We start from the raw sequence: 16,976 nt of genomic DNA, 5'->3' as shown, positions 1-16,976 counted from the left end.
CTGTTATAAAAGTATCTGATCTGATCTTTGCTTGGGTGGGAGCTGACTCACATGGAACGTGGAACGTTGGACATGTAATCACCATCAAGATGCACTTCATGCATTTTTTCCCAGTGCCGCCATTGTTGGAAGCATGCTGAAAAGCTTGTTTCAGAATGGAGTTTATCACAGCTGTTGTTGCTGCCATAATTCTTGTCTGAAATTACATTTCTTTCAATGGTCTCCTGAGTTTGGGCATCAGCCAGAAGTTGCAGGGGCTATATCAGGAGAGTAGGGACCCTGTTGAATTTGGCTTTTCACCAAAAAATGTCTGAATCATGTGCGAGGAACAAGCTGGAGCATTAATCATGATGAAGGCACCAATTTCCGTTTGACTACAAGTCTGGTCTCTTATGCCACACAAGGTGATGTAGGTGATGGAGGACGTCGTGTAGTTGTCTTTGGTATACGTTTGAGCCTGTGGTGTGTACTCATGGTTGTAACACACTGCAGGAATTGAAGAAAGAAGTCAGCATCACTTTCACATTGCTAAGCATTTGGCAGGCCTTCATTGGCCTTGGTGACAAGGAATGCTTTCACTGAGATGACTGGGATTTGGTTTCCAGGTCATATCCGTACACCCAGGATCATCACCAGTGATTATAGTTTTCATGTCAAGGTCACTGTGGAGTTCAGCATGTCCTGAAAGACTTCGACAAAAAGTTGCTTTTGCTCCACTGTCAGTAGCTTCACCACGAATTTTACCGACTTTCTTTTCACGGCCAAATCTTTGGTACAATGAAATGTCCGAAAAAGTGCTGATGCCCGCATTTTCTGCAATTTCTCTGATAGTCACACGACGGTCCCGCATCACCACAGCATTCACTTTGGCAATGACCTGGTTATTTTAGCATGTTGATGGCCAATCAGAGTGCGGCTCACTCTCCACCAGTGTGCAGCTGTCTATACACCAACTGTACCACTCCTTAATCATCACAAAAACCTGTCTGAATCTTCCAAATGAAAAACTGAAATGGGCACTACAAGCTACCTCACTCAACTGTTACTTGTCAGGAACTGACACTGTCAACAAGTGGAAAAAAGTTCATTCATGTGCATGAAGGTTCAAGGTTGGCTCATGCAACCATGCTAGTTTTAAATCCATCAGGTGCTTACAAAACAAAATAGTCAGATATTATTCTAACAGACTTCATTTATTACGTTTTTCCAGCCCCATGAACCACACACACTTCTAAGGTGAGGAAGCTTGCATGCCTTGACGATACAGATAGCCATACTGTAGGTGCAACCACAAGGGGTATCTATGAAGAGACAAGACAAACTTGTGTTTCCTGAAGAGGGGCAGTGGCCTTTTCAATAGTTGGAGGGGCAGTAGTCTGGATGAATGACTGATCTCGCCTTGTAACATCAGTCAAGATGGTTTTGCTGTGCTGATACTGTGAACAACTGAAAACAAGGGGAAACTACAGCTGTTACTTTCCCTGAGGACATGCAGCTCTATGGTATGGTTAAATGATGATGGCATCCTCTTGAGTAAAATATTGTGAAGATAAAATAGTTCCCCAGCTGAGATCTCTGGGCAGGAACTACTAAGGAGGATGTCATCATCAGGAAAAACAAAACTGGGATTCTACGGACTGGAACATGGATATTAGATCCCTTAATTGGTTAGGTACATTAGAAAATATAAAGGGGAAATGGATAAGTTAACGTCAGATATAGGGGGGATTAGTGAAATTTGGTGGCAGAATGAACAGGACTTCTGATCAGGTGAGAGATAATGCAGGAATAGGTCTAATGGTAAACAAGAAAATAGGAATGCGGGTAAGCTACTGTGCAGTTAGTGAATGCATTATTGCAGTCAAGATAGCCATGAAGTGAACACTCATCACAGTAATACAAATTCATATTTCATCTAGCCCCACAGATGTTGCTGAGATGGAAAGAAAGTATGTTGAGATAACAGAAATTATTCAGATTGTTAAGGGAAACAAAAAAGTAATTGGGATGAATGGCTGGAATTCAGTAGTATGAAAAGGAAGATAAGGAAAAAATAGTGAGAATATATGGATTGCACAAAGCATAATTTGACAAGTGGCTTAAGAATCATCATCTTTCATGTGGAATAAACTTGGAGACCCCAGAAAGGTCCAGATTGATTACATAATGGTAAGGCAGAGATTTTGGAAGCATTAAACTCTAAGACATTTCCAGGGGCAGATGTGGACTATGACCACAATTTACTGGTTATGGACTGTTCGTTAAAACTGAAGAAATTGTGAAAAGATAGGAACTTAAGGAGATGGTACCTGAATAAGTTGAAGGAACCAGAAGTTGCTGAGAGTTTCAAAAGGAGCATTTGGCAATGATTGATTGAAACAGGAGAAAGGAATATAGTAGAAGGCAAATAGGTAGCTTTGAGGGATGAACTACAGCTGAGTTGGTGTAAGTTGATCCCTAACAGTTGCAGCAGCTTGGCGAGCCTACCTCAACCAGTAACAATGCATGATTTTGTAAACGTCTGTACAGCAACACCACAATGTTATTACAGCTTCATAGACTGCTACTGTTTTCATTTGCAACCATTAGTGCTTCACAGTTGAAAGCTGACAACAGTGCTAATCAAGGATCATCTTACACCATCTTGACTACAGTTAAGGCATTAGAGAATCAAAGAGGTAAAAAGACAAGGCCTAATAGAAATTCTTATATATCACGGAAGATACTGAATTGAGCAGATGAAAGAAGAAAATATAAAAATTCACCAAAGGAAGCAAGTGAAAGGGAATATAAGCATCCAAAAAACTGAGATTGACAGAAACTAGGAACGACTGGAGAGCAAATGTAAGTTTATAGAAGCTGATATAATTAAGGAAATGATAGATACCTCCTAAAGAAAATTACAGAGGCCTTTGGGGAAAAGTGAAGCAGCTGTATGAATATCAAGAGATCAGATGGAAAAGTAGTACTAAGTGAAGAACAGAAAGCTGAAATGTGGAGGGAATATAGATGGGTTTTACAAAAGAAATGAACTTAAAGCAAGGGAAGAGGAAGTAGATGGAGATGAGGTGGGAGATATGATACTGCAATAAGAAACTGACAGAGCATTGAAAGACCTAAGTCAAAGCACGGCCTCTGGGGCAGATAAAATTCTCTCAGAACTACTGGTATCCTTGGGAGAGGATTCGACTTGGAGTCAAAGATAAGTGAGAAAATCAAAATATCGCCAGGCTTCAAGAACAATGTGTTAATTTAAATTCCAAAGCAAGCAGGTACTGACATATATGAATGTTTATCGAACTGTAAGCTTAATGAATCATTGTTACAAAATACTGACATGAATTATTTACAAAAGAAAGGAAAAACTGGTAACTAATAACGAGCTACTGAATAGAATTGTGGAGAGAAGAAATTTGTAGCACAATTTAACTAACACAGGGGACTGGTAGATATGATACATTCTGAGATATCAAGAAATCATCAGGGTCGGTAATGGAAGGAAATGTGGGGGGTGGGGGGCAAAAATCTGCCTGGAGGGCAAGATATGTAGACAGGCAGAATACCCCCCGATTTAAAGAAGAAGGTAATAATTCAAATTTCAAAGCAAGCTCGTGCTGACAGGTGTGAATATTACCAAATTATCAAACAATGAAAATTCCAGGTCGGAATAGCAGCAATGTATGAAAAAGAGAGATAGCTACTTATTGTAAAGATGACATGTTATGTTGCAGATAGGCACAATTAAGGGACACTTGCACATATGCTTTCAGCCACAGCCTTCATCAGAAAAAAAAAGAAAAAGAAACACACACGTACACACATTCTCTTACACATGCAAGCACACCTCATGCACACATGACCACCATCAACAGTAGCTTGGACCAGAATGCCAATCTGAGCTGCTGGAGATGGCAGTGACAGGTGTGTGAGGTGTACTTGATTGCATGTGTGTTTCTTTTTCTTTTTCTGGTGAAGGCTGTGGACAAAAACTTATATGTAAATGTCTTTTAATTGTGTCTCTCTGCAACTTTGTGTCATCTTCATGGTAAGCAGCAGTCTTTCTTTTCCTTACATTACTGAACTATGATAAGCATGGTTACAAAATACTGACATGAATTTTCACAGAAGAACTGAACAATTGGTAACTAATGAAGAGGTACTGAATAGAATAGGGGAGAAAAAAGTTTGTGACATAATTTAACCAGGAGACAGGACTGGTTGGTAGGAAACATTCTGAGACGTCAACGAATTGTCAATACAGCATTGGAAGGACAGTAAGCAGGTTGAAATGGATGTGGGTTACTGCAGTTATTCAGAGATGAAAAGTCTTGCACAGGATAGGGTAACATGGAGAGTTGCATCAACCCAGTCTTTGGACTGAATACCACCATCACGACAACAACATTACTTCTTTCATCAGTGACAAGTGTGCTGTGTATTTCCCATCTGTAATTTTGCAAATACGTCTTAAAGTTCCCAGTTCCTTTTTCATTTATTACTGGTAGTTTTGTAGTTTAACTAGTAATATTTATACTACGACTTTGCTGTGTAAATGTGTCTACAGAAGTGCTATTAATAACAGCAGTATTGATTTCCATAACACTTGTAAAATGTATATGGGAGAGTTAAATTAGAAGAAATGCTGAAAACTTAAGTAGCTATAGAATACCCAAGCATTGAACATTTAAATAAAAAAGTTGACTTAAAATTGCCTAATTCAGTTTAGTAGCTAAAAACTCTGATAATGTGTTTTGCAAATCATTCAAACTGATAGGTGCAGGTGTGTAGTTTTCGATTATTACTCTGAATGCCCCATGAATTGCTACCTATACAGTGAAAGCTTAAAATTCTGCTCACTGCAAAATCTAATAGTATCAGTGGCAACTCCAGCTTAACCTTCACTTTGCAGACAGATGCATACTCTCTGAATCTTTATGTAAGACCTATACTCCACATCAGTCACTCTTCTTCACCAATCATCAATCACAGTTATTCAAATACTGCGTCTTGGCATCATTTCAAAGCACCAGCACACTATTTTGGTTTTTATGTTACTAATTTTGCCTTATGACTTTTGCAGCACTAAAAATGTCAAAAAAGTGGCCACTAGCAACAACAGTTTACTGAACTGCATAAGGAGTAACTTTGTTTGTGGAAACACAAAAACAAGTGCTATAAAGACAGAAGTTTAAAATATCAAGCACTGCTTGAAATTGTGGGCAATATGTGGGAAAATGTTCAGTTGTGATTTACATGTTGCAAAAGCTAAAACAAGAAGCACTCACAATGTCTTTATCAATGAATACAACATAGTGTTAAAATTTTGAAAGAGTGGTGGTGGTGGGGGAGGGGGGGGGGAGGGGGGAGAGCTGAGAATTACGTAGCAACAGTATAATTGTAAATAAAAAGAATTACAGGTTACTTTAGAAACTTGTTGCTACTTTTTATGAGTTTGTAGGAAAAGACAGGTTTTTCTTTTAAGTACAAGTGAGCTAGTCGTGAAATTTCGATAAAAATAATGCTATTACTGTATTTAAGGCAGTACAAAATATTTATCATTTCATACTGTGTGGTAAGTTCACAGCTATTATTATGATAAAATGATAGGGAGTATTACTTCATTATGTATGGTGAGTACTAAGGAACTCTGACAACATCATGCACGCATTTTTTTTTCTTCCCTAAATAGCATGTGCTCTGAACCGCGACAACACAGCTTTGATTTTAACAGGATCATAATATTAACTTATCACACATGCACAGTACACCTTCCAAGACGAATGTGAATATGTCTGATGGAATGGAACTAATCGTGTTCCAGTCATGTTGTAGAGGGAGAAAATTTAAGCATCCTCTTCAGATTTTGGGAGAGCTGAGCTGAGGGTGATGCATTTCATACCCCTCATCTTGTGAATAATATCCCAGACAGTGACAGTGGAAACAATTAAATCAACATTGCTGGATACATACTGACAGCATGTTACACATGGGAATGGCTCTTTAGTGTGGGAGACAGTTGTCATCTCCAGCTATTGAGCTTTCTTATGTAATAGCTCACTTAACAACAGCAAATAAGTACTCACGTAATAAACTGAAAATAACTCCACCACGTAAATATGAGCTCAGTGAAGTTACTTTGTCTACTTACTTAAGAGAAGTGTGCAGGAAATGCTGGGGAGGTATAGTCTGTTTGTAAACTTAAAAGCGAGCAGTGCTCATGGTGGGAGGAGTTGCCTTTCTCATAAGAAAAATCCAGCTGTTGTACTGGATGACCAAGAATCAATTTCTCCTCTAGCAGTGTAGAACAGTGTGCAGAGATTATGTAGATTCTGCCCATATCCATTACCTGTGTTGATGTTATTAGTAACTCATATCCAGGGGTTGACTAAGCTCGTCAGAGCTCATGATGGAGGAAGTTGCCTTTCCCAGAAGAACACTACACCTACCATACAGGATGACTAAGAATCAGTTTCTCCTCTAGCAGTGTAGAACAGTGTGCAAAGATTATGCAGATTCTGCCCATATTCATTAACTGTGTTGATATTATCAGTAACTCATATCCAGGGGTTGACTAAGCTTGTTGGAGGACTGGGGTGGTGAAATGAAATGAAGACTCCCAGTCTCCTTAGAAACTGATGTATTTGTAACATACATTTTAAAAATAATGATTAATAGGGATGTAATGGCTGACAGAAAGGCCTATTATTTACAATGTATGTACACTCTCATAATCGTGTTATAGAAACATAACCCTTTACATACCAAGCCTAAGTCATCAACATTGTTTACCCACATGTCATCTTCTGGAGACCCCATTCTTATTGTTAAGTTCTCAACACAGTAATGGAGCACGATACCCTGATTAGGTTCACTGGATGTGTAAATGTATATTTAAATTAAATAAGTATCATTCACTTGTTGCATTATCATCAAATGTGATAAACTGAAAAATACAGCAAATCAATTCTGTAGCTGCTGGTAAACCTTTCGGGATGTGAGGTTGTGGTTCAAGATACTCTTTTGTTCCTGAAGTTTTGTCCAGGACTGCACTGGACATCCTCAGAGGTGCTCGTCTGCTGAGTCTTGCCGACTGACCGGTTGGATGTCCGAGAGCAACATAAATACTGTTGTAGGAAAGGGGGCGTGGTCAAAGTAACACATTATAATCTTTTATCTCTAACAAGGATTATCTCTGCTCATTGCATGTTACTTTCACCAAACGCCCTTTCCTACAGTATTTATGTTGCTCCTGGACATCTGACTGGTCAGTCAACAAGACTAAGTGGAGGAGTGCCTCTGAGGATGTCCAGTGCAGTCCTGGACAAAATGTCAGGAACAGAAGAGTTTCAAATTTCTTGGCCCATGACCTCACTTCCCGAAAGGTTTATCAGCATTTATGTCAGAAAGCCTTCATTCTAAAATCAATTCTGTGCCATGGCAGTAGAAAAAACTACAATACAAATACTTTCGTCTACTGTTCACATTTTTGAAACTGATTCCTTTTGGCAATAAAGAGCTCCAGCAATCAGCAGCACACCAAGAAACATTCTCAGTTTGACAGAATCTATACCTGATCTAATTCTCATCCTCTTCAGAGCAAATTTGCATAGTAATGATGTTATTGTTGTTGTTGTTGTGATCTTAAGTCCTGAGACTTGTTTGATGCAGCTCTCCATGCTACTCTATCCTGTGCAAGCTTCTTCATCTCCCAGTACCTACTGCAACGTACATCCCTCTGAATCCTACATCCTTCTGAATCTGCTTAGTATAATCATCTCTCCGGTTCCCTCCACAATTTTTACCCTCCACGCTACCCTCCAATACTAAATTGGTGATCCCTTGATGCCTCAGAACATGTCCTACCAACCGGTCCCTTCTTGTCAAGTTGTGCCACAAACTCCTCTTCTCACCAATTCTATTCAATACCTTCTCATTAGTTATGTGATCTACCCATCTAATCTTCAGCATTCTTCTGTAGCACCACATTTTGAAAGCTTCTATTCTCTTCTTGTCTAAACTATTTATCATCCATGTTTCACTTCCATACATGGCTACACTCCATACAAATACTTTCAGAAATGACTTCCTGACACTTAAATCAGTACTCGATGTTAACAAATTTCTCTTCTTCAGAAACGCTTTCCTTGCCATTGCCAGTCTATATTTTGTATCCTCTCTACTTCGACCATCATCAGTTATTTTGCTCCCCAAATAGCAAAACTCCTTTACTACTTTAAGTGTCTCATTTCCTAATATAGTTCCCTCAGCATCACCCGACTTAATTCAACTGCATTCCATTATCCTTGTTTTGCTTTTGTTGAGGTTCATCTTATACGCTCCTTTCAAGACACTGTCCATTCCGTTCAACTGCTCTTCCAAGTCCTTTGCTGTCTCTGACAGAATTACAATGTCATCAGCGAACCTTATGGTTTTTATTTCTTCTCCATGGATTTTAATACCTACTTTGAACTTTTCTTTTGTTTCCTTTACTGCTTGCTCAATATACAGATTGAACAAGATTGGGGAGAAGCTACAACCCTATCTCACTCCCTTCCCAACCACTGCTTCCCTTTCATGTCCCTCGAATCTTATAACTGCCATCTGGTTTCTGTACAAATTGTAAATAGCCTTTCGCTTCCTGTATTTTACCCCTGCCACCTTCAGAATTTGAAAGAGAGTATTCCAGTCAACATTGTCAAAATCTTTCTCTAAGTCTACAAATGCTAGGAATGTAGGTTTGCCTTCTTTCTTCTAAGATAAATCGTAGGGTCAGTGTTGCCTCACGTGTTCCAACATTTCTACGGAATCCAAACTGATCTTCCCCGAGGTCGGCTTCTACCAGTTTTTCCATGTTAGTATTTTGCAGCAGTGACTTATTAAACTGATAGTTCGGTAATTTTCACATCTGTCAACACCTGCTTTCTTTGGGATTGGAATTATTATATTCTTCTTGAAGCCTGAGGGTATTTCGCCTGTCTCATCCATCTTGCTAAACATATGGTAGAGTTTTGTCAGGACTGGCTCTCCCAAGGCTGTCAGTAGTTGTAATGGAATGTTGTCTAGTCCCGGGGCCTTGTTTCGACTCAGGTCATTTAGTGCTCTGTCAAACTCTTCATGCAGTATCATATGTCCCATTTCATCTTCATCTACATTCTCTTCCATTTACATAATATTGTCCTGAAGTACATTGCCCTTGTATAGATCGTCTATATACTCCTTCCACCTTTCTGCTTTCTCTTCTTTGCTTAGAACTGGGTTTCCATCTGAGCTCTTGATATTCATGCAAGTGGTTCTCTTTTCTCCAAACGTCTCTTTAATTTTCCTGTAGGCAGTATCTATCTTACCCCTAGTGAGATAAGCCTCTACATCCTTACATTTGTCCTCTAGCCATCCCTGCTTAGCCATTTTGCACTTCCTGTCGATCTCATTTTTGAGACGTTTGTATTCCTTTTTGCCTTCTTCATTTACTGCATTTTTGTATTTTTTCCTTTCATCAATTGAATTCAGTCTCTCTTCTGTTACCCATGGATTTCTACTAGCCCTCGTCTTTTTCCTACTTGATCCTCTGCTGCCTTCACTATTTCATCCCTCAAAGCTATCCATTCTTCTACTGTATTTCTTCCCCCATTCCTGTCAATTGTTCCCTTATGCTGTCCCTGAAACTCTGTACAACCTCTGGTTTAGTCAGTTTGTCCAGGTACCATTTCCCTAAATTCCCACCTTTTTGCAGTTTTTTCAGTTTTAATCTACAGTTCATAACCAATAGATTGTGGTCAGCGTCCACATTTGCCCCTGGAAATGTCTTACAATTTAAAACCTGGTTCCTAAATCTGTCTTACCATTATATAATCTATCTGAAACCTTCTAGTATCTCCAGGGTTCTTCTATGTATACAACCTTCTTTCATGATTCTTGAACCAAGTGTTAGCTATGATTAAGTTGTGCTCTGTGCAAAATTCCGTTACGCTACACTGATATTGCTTGCAAGGTTTTGACGTTCCTCCTAGCCCAAGATTGTCCTGCTGTTTGCGATGGAGCTTGGTGTTTGGGCGACCACTAGCAACGGATGTCTGCAAAGTCAAGTCTCTCCAGTAGGCCCTGCCAAATCGCCAGATGGCTTCCTCTTTCATTTCTTAGCCCCAATCCATATTCACCTACTACGTTTCCTTCTCTTCCTTTTCCTACTGTCGAATTCCAGTCACCCATGACTGTTAAATTTTCGTCTCCCTTCACTACCTGAATAATTTCTTTTATCTCATCATACATTTCATCAATTTCTTCATCATCTGCAGAACTAGTTGGCATATAAACTTGTACTATTGTTGTAGGCGTGGGCTTCGTGTCTATCTTGGCCACAATAATGCGTTACTATGCTGTTTACAGTAGCTTACCCGCACTCATATTTTCCTATTCATTATTAAAGCTACTCCTGCATTACCCTTATTTGATTTTGTATTTATAGCCCTGTATTCACCTGACCAAAAGTCTTGTTTCTCCTGCCACCGAACTTCACTAATTCCCACTATATCTAACTTTAACCTATCCATTTCCCTTTTTAAATTTTCTAACCTACCTGCCCGATTGAGGGATCTGACATTCCATACTCTGATCCATAGAACGCCAGTTTTCTTTCTCCTGATAACGACATCCTCTTGAGTAGTCTCTGCCCGGAGATCTGAATGGGGGACTATTTAGCTCCGGAATATTTTACCCAAGAGGACGCCATCATCATTTAATCATACAGTAAAGCTGCATGCCCTCGGGAAAAATAACGGCTATAGTTTCCCCTTGCTTTCAGCCGTTCAAAGTACCACAACAGCAAGGCTGTTTTGGTTAGTGTTACAAGGCCAGATCAGTCAATCATCCAGATTGTTGCCCCTACAACTACTGAAAAGGCTGCTGCCCCTCTTCAGGAATCACATATTTGTCTGGCCTCTCAACAGATACCCCTCCATTGTAGTTGCACCTACGATACGGCTATCTGTATCGTTGAGGCACGCAAACCTGCCCACCAACGGCAAGGTCCATGGTTCATGGGGGGAGGGGGGGGGGGTATTGATGAACAAAACATATCTACAACCTGGTCATCAAAGAATGTGTTCACAATGTCCCACATTGTAGGTGCAAGATCACTTGCATTCATTCACTTGGAAGATCCTTTGACAATTTTATGTTGATGACAGTGAGTCACTTGGGACACTAAAATTGTCCATTTTCGTCTTGACTTTACGGTAAACTCATCTCCTTCATACGAATCCCCATCAGAATTTTCATTAGCACTGTCACTTTCTTCTGAATTCACTTTAGAGTTATCTTGCGATTCTGATGCATCTTGTTCCGGAATGAAATTCTCATCAGATTTGCTCCAGATGTCTTCTGGGTCACTGATCATATTCATCCAACAATTTTTAAAATTGTTTTTTAACAAACACACTATGGATTTAATTAGGTATAGCCTAATACATTTTATTAGATTCAGGACACATACAAAAATCAAGAATAAATTGCAGCAGTATCATCAAAAATCACTCTCTGCGGTAAGTAGAGGACCCTGTTTGGCGTGTTCAGGGTTTCGATCCAGATGAGAAGCTTAAAATCCGTAACAGCTTTATCACAGCAACTACCTTGCAGAGTGCAAAGAAATAATAAAGAAAATTACCTTTTATTTTATATGTATGGTAACAAAGCTTGTAAAATTATAACATCAGTTTCATAACCTTAGTACAAGAAATAGTTATTATCAATATTATTAGAGTATTGGTTTTGTGACTTTATTTAAAGAAATTCTCTTTAACGTCTCTGTCATCTGTTCCATACAAAACCTTTCTTTCAGGTGAGGAAATGGACAGATTGTCTAGCCATTCTTAATTCATAATAGAACAAAGATACTATTTATTAGTTTTAGTTTAGAATAACTTCCCTCACATGATAGGATTCAGACACGAATGGTTAAGAAGTATTGGATTATAAGTGATGTACTTGGCTGTTCATCTAGCAGCACCATCCACATTTGTATCAGCTGCAAGTAGATGGCTACAAAACATATTTATTTTTTGCAGCACCTGCTCCTTATCAAAAATTTATATCACAGTCTCCAGTGGTACAAAAAGAGCGACATCAGAAGCATCTAGCATAAATTTTGTTTCAACATTTTAAAATGTAGTTGACTTCTTACATGGCCATTTATTGTAATGAGAGTTCTTGTACAAATCATTATATGCATCCAAACATTGATTGACAAACTTTTTCTTGGAGTGATAACTCGGCATCAAGAGCTGGTTGACCCAGCATTGCCTTTTTTTTTTTTTTTTTTTTTTTTTTTCAGTCTTCCTCATTGATCAATATTAATGTCCACATCATTGCATTTTATTGTGACAAAAGGAACACCATTGTCTATAACTGTAGATATTTCATCACCAAAAACTCATGCAAGGTTTTTAATTTGACAAGTCCTTCAACTAGTCTGTTATCCAAAGTCACTCTTGGAGACTGTTGATATTCATCAGACTGAATTCCATTAAGGCTTGTTGTGCTCAGTGAATATGAAATGATTATAATCAGGGATGAGCAAAGAAAACAATCGCTTATCATTCTGTATTTTTATTGCAGAAAAAGCTATATATCAGGTACAGTACAGCCATCATCAGTGAGTGTGTTTAATACCAAGTTGTATAGATACAGAAATCTAGTCAATACGACCTTAAACCGTCCATAGCTCAGTTCACTGAATTGGGCTATGGGCAGCTTATGGTTGTTTTAACATGTGCATATACAAGCTTTCTTGGTCTATTTGATTCGCCAATAAAAGCAATTATGATGGATGTGCCATTGGTGAAATCTGTCTGCAATGAAGTAAAGATTATTCACAACTGTTTGATGTGTTCTTCCCTGATTTAGTATTGTAGATATTATTGGACATAATTTACTTCCTCCAGTATCATGTGCCAAAAGCTGAAGTAGGTCAAAACTGTAACAGCATATAAAGCCAAAATGAGTGAACTCGCTGCAGATATCTTTCACAGTGTTCAAAATTGTTTCCACATTTTCTTTTATTACTTTAATTTAATGTAACTCTGATTCAGTTTTTACTCTCCTCTGTTCTATGATGAAACATCTTCATGAGAGCAGAAAGCAAGGTTTTGCTGCTGGAGTAAAAATAGTGTCATTTCCAAAAGGTGATATAAAATGTGTCTCCATCTCTTGGGCTCATCATTAACTTACGCATGTAATTTTAAACTGTATGTATAATATTCCTCTGTAGATGGCACAGGCATAAAAAATGTTTCATCTAGAATAATTGCTTCTACTAGATAAGTGGTTATGTTTCTACAGGTTTTAAAGCTCAAGCAACATTTTACAATAAATTCTAAAAATTCTGAACAGACCCACTGACAATGCCTTGGCCTGATAATAGGTAAGTAGGGACATATGTTCGTATTTCGCATATGTATTGGGGCCACCAATTCCAAACTGCCTCATATTTACTGAACATATTTTGGCCTTGCAAGGGATTTGATAAAAGTGCTCTGTTCCAAGGCAGCAGTGGAGTCTCCCCATACGCAGATCCCCAGAGTGAGCTACCCTCACGGCCCCATCTCACTCCCCATTAGTCTGCCACTGTTCACATCTACACTCCATGAAGTATGAATGCATTTTATGCAAAATAGTCTCAGGGTATGTCTGCATACTGTGTCATCAGTGGTCATAAGGTGTGCTATGAGGGCCATATAACTTCGTGAAACTCCCTGTAGTTATTTCTTGTGATGTAGTGTGGTAGCTGGAGTTGGAAATCACCTTCTCGACCTTTAGTCTGCAGACTTATGAAGGAGGGGAAGGTATAAATACGATCTGGATACCTACCTTCCCACGCACTTCTACCCTACAATTTCACAGTCCCAGAACACAATTTACCTGTTAATATGGCTCCACTGCACTTAGATGTGGTGCTTCCATTTAGAATCTGGTTTGACCTACTTCAGACAGTGCTGTGGTTTCTGAGTTATTTGAGAAAAACATAAAAAAAGTGACCTTCAAACCCATTGCCATCCCAACACTCATAGGGTTTTTAGTATGTTGTTCATGATACCTCCTCCTAGCACTGTGCAAAGAATATGCGACTACACAATTTTTCCCCTAATTTTCCTTGTTGACTGGACTAATATGACTAAGCTCACTTGATGCCATATTGAAAACAGTGCGTTGAATTTTGACAACATTGTGTGGAAACGGTAGAACATGGTGCCACTGTCGCATTGGCCATCGTGCCCCCATAGCTGTGGCGCTACTTTTGTTGCATGTGGAAACTCACCTTTATTGTCCCACACTGCACACAGTTAATTATAAATTTCACCGCTGCTCGTGTAGCTTACAGCAATTCAGTCAAGCTATTAACTCTTAACTTAACCACAACTTCGGAACTAGTGACATTTGCGGAAGAAACGTCGAAACATTTCTGACAACCGAGTTTATAAGATTGAGAGATAAACATTGTTCATCATATACATCATTCTATTGGATCAACAATAACTATTAAGGAATTACTAACAACAGCACATCACCGAAGAGCTGCGGACACCCGAAGTGCACTCTCATATAATGTGCTATTCTGACCGCTTACTTCCTGTATATACGGATACCCGAAGAAAAACTACGAGGCTACCAACTCTATATTGGTTTCTAGCACGTGAGACGCCCAAGAATAGATCACAGGAATTTCAGTGTGTGACTCGATTATTATGTCGGTTTTTGTGTGGAATGTAATGATATTTCTCTTGGACTGAGGTAAAGGCTATAAATGCAACCAACCTGATAAGCGTGCCTTATGCCCTCTCGGTGGTAACGGCATCGCCAGCAATACCGACAACACGCAGCAAAGACCGCAGATTCTAATGGCGGGAAACATCACTCAAACAGACACAAAGGGCTAGAAATGCACATTGAACAGCAGTGTTATTAATTTCTTTTGCTAGCAAATACTGCAAACAAACAGAATGGAAAAATCGATAGCAAATGGAACTTCAAGATGACTGGCAGCATCACCTAAACGTTTCGGTCGTACAAGAATTGAAGTTGTGACGTCAGCGAGACTCGGCGAAAGTTATTTTGTGTTGTATCAACAACATGCTGCATGCAAAAAACTCGTGCTATGTGATCGTTACGAGTGCACAGAAATCGAATTGTGTGTTGCTAGGTGTTGTTTGTGTGAGTTTAATGCAACATACAGCGCCTGCTAGACTGTCAAAAATATAGCACAATTTTTCGTGAAGCGGAATAATATTGATCGTCTAGAACTGAGATTGAGAAATGGCGCAATGATATTGAGAACATAAAAATGTTTTGAAATCTTGCGCTGCTCGGAAATAATGTGCCTTCTGTGGCCAGTATTGACAGAATCCTTGCAGTTTTCTCGAGAGCTACGGATTGAGCATCAATGCGTTCACAGTTAGTTTTGTTCTGGAGTTGAAATTGAGTTAAGAGGAAAGAGGGTTCTGTGGTTGATTGATAGACTGAGACTAGCGGATTGGAAACAAAACGATTAACAGGTAAAAAAGATGACATATTATCGTCTCGGTGTAGCCAAGAAAATGAAATTTTGACAGAAAATTTTTGCCAGATCGCCAAACTACCAAGGACCAGTTGGAAAGTCCCTGGTTAACAGCTGCTTAAGTTATGTTTTCGGAATAGCGCGCAAAACGTATTGTACGAACATGTAATGACGCTTAACCAGAGAATAAACGCGGGATAACTGAACCGATGATTCTGGCACAGTTAGCGAAGTTAAGTGGAGAATAAGTTTTGACAATGGCAGGGAAAGTACCAGAATTAGCGACGACAAGATGATTTTTGTTGCCGGCGGGGGTGGCCGAGCGGTTCTACGCGCTACAGTCTGGAACCGCGAGACCGCTACGGTCACAGAAAGGAAAGCACCCCGTGTGAAACTGTGGCAAAGTTAGAGAGAAAAAAATGCAGGAACCTAAGGACTGAAGAAATGTGTGCAGTCTTTTGTCTTTACTAGTTTTAATTTTCCCATATTTAATTTTATGTCAAACAAAAGAGAGTTATTAGCTAATAGGCAATAAAGAGTGCAAATTTTATGAAGAGTTCTTATTCTGCCGGTCACAAGTAATCCTACCCAGTATTAATTAGGAGTTTTTTTTAAAAGAGAGGATAGGATGTCAAATGCACTGACTGGGAGCGGGAGAGGCACCACAGGACATTTGAATTCACACTGTCCTGAATATAGGTTTGATGGCTTCCATTACAAAATATTCACGTTTGAATTCCACAGAGCGAAATACAGTGACATGCGATAGAAGAATCCTGTGTGAAGAGGCGCGGCACTGCACTTAGGCAATATCAAATAAGATCTCTTACATTTCCTCGAACATATATGTTTTATGTGTCAAATTGTTCAGAAAGATCTGCTCCACAAAGTGAATCGATTTTATAAAGTTTTTGAAGTCCTGTCTGAATCGTAGATCCGTTGCTGGCTGAATGCGTGTGATCGAAAAACTATCAATTCATCATTAGATTGTGTTCGATAATGAGGTGGAATATATTGTTGATAATTTCTCTCATATTTGTGTCTATTTTGCTCAATAATGAAACGGAAAACGCTATTAATATGCACTACTGTAATACAATTAGTGTCTCATCATAATACAGTACAATGAATGGCTACCTTAATTAAACATAAAGTCTTGTGTCATACTCAAGTAGCTTTACCGGAGTACGACATAAATACAACAGTGTGGCTGTGAGAGTAGTTGCAGAATGAAACGTAGTTAACAGAGTATTCAGTGACACGATTTCATTAACAGATCTGTATATTTTCAATAACACTTCTGCAGCATTTTATGTTTCTTACCTCTAGATCGACTGGCTACTAAACGTCGCGAGAAGTCTTATGATGGCAAAATTTCTAAAGATATCGTTCTCAGATCTATATAGCTGTTGGTAGCGCTGTCATAGAGGGG

This window comes from Schistocerca nitens, chromosome 7 (genome assembly GCF_023898315.1).
Source record: "Schistocerca nitens isolate TAMUIC-IGC-003100 chromosome 7, iqSchNite1.1, whole genome shotgun sequence".
In the NCBI taxonomy this organism is placed as follows: Eukaryota; Metazoa; Arthropoda; class Insecta; order Orthoptera; family Acrididae; genus Schistocerca; species Schistocerca nitens.
The sequence above is the reverse complement of the archived record's forward strand: the minus strand, read 5'-3'. Positions refer to the sequence as shown.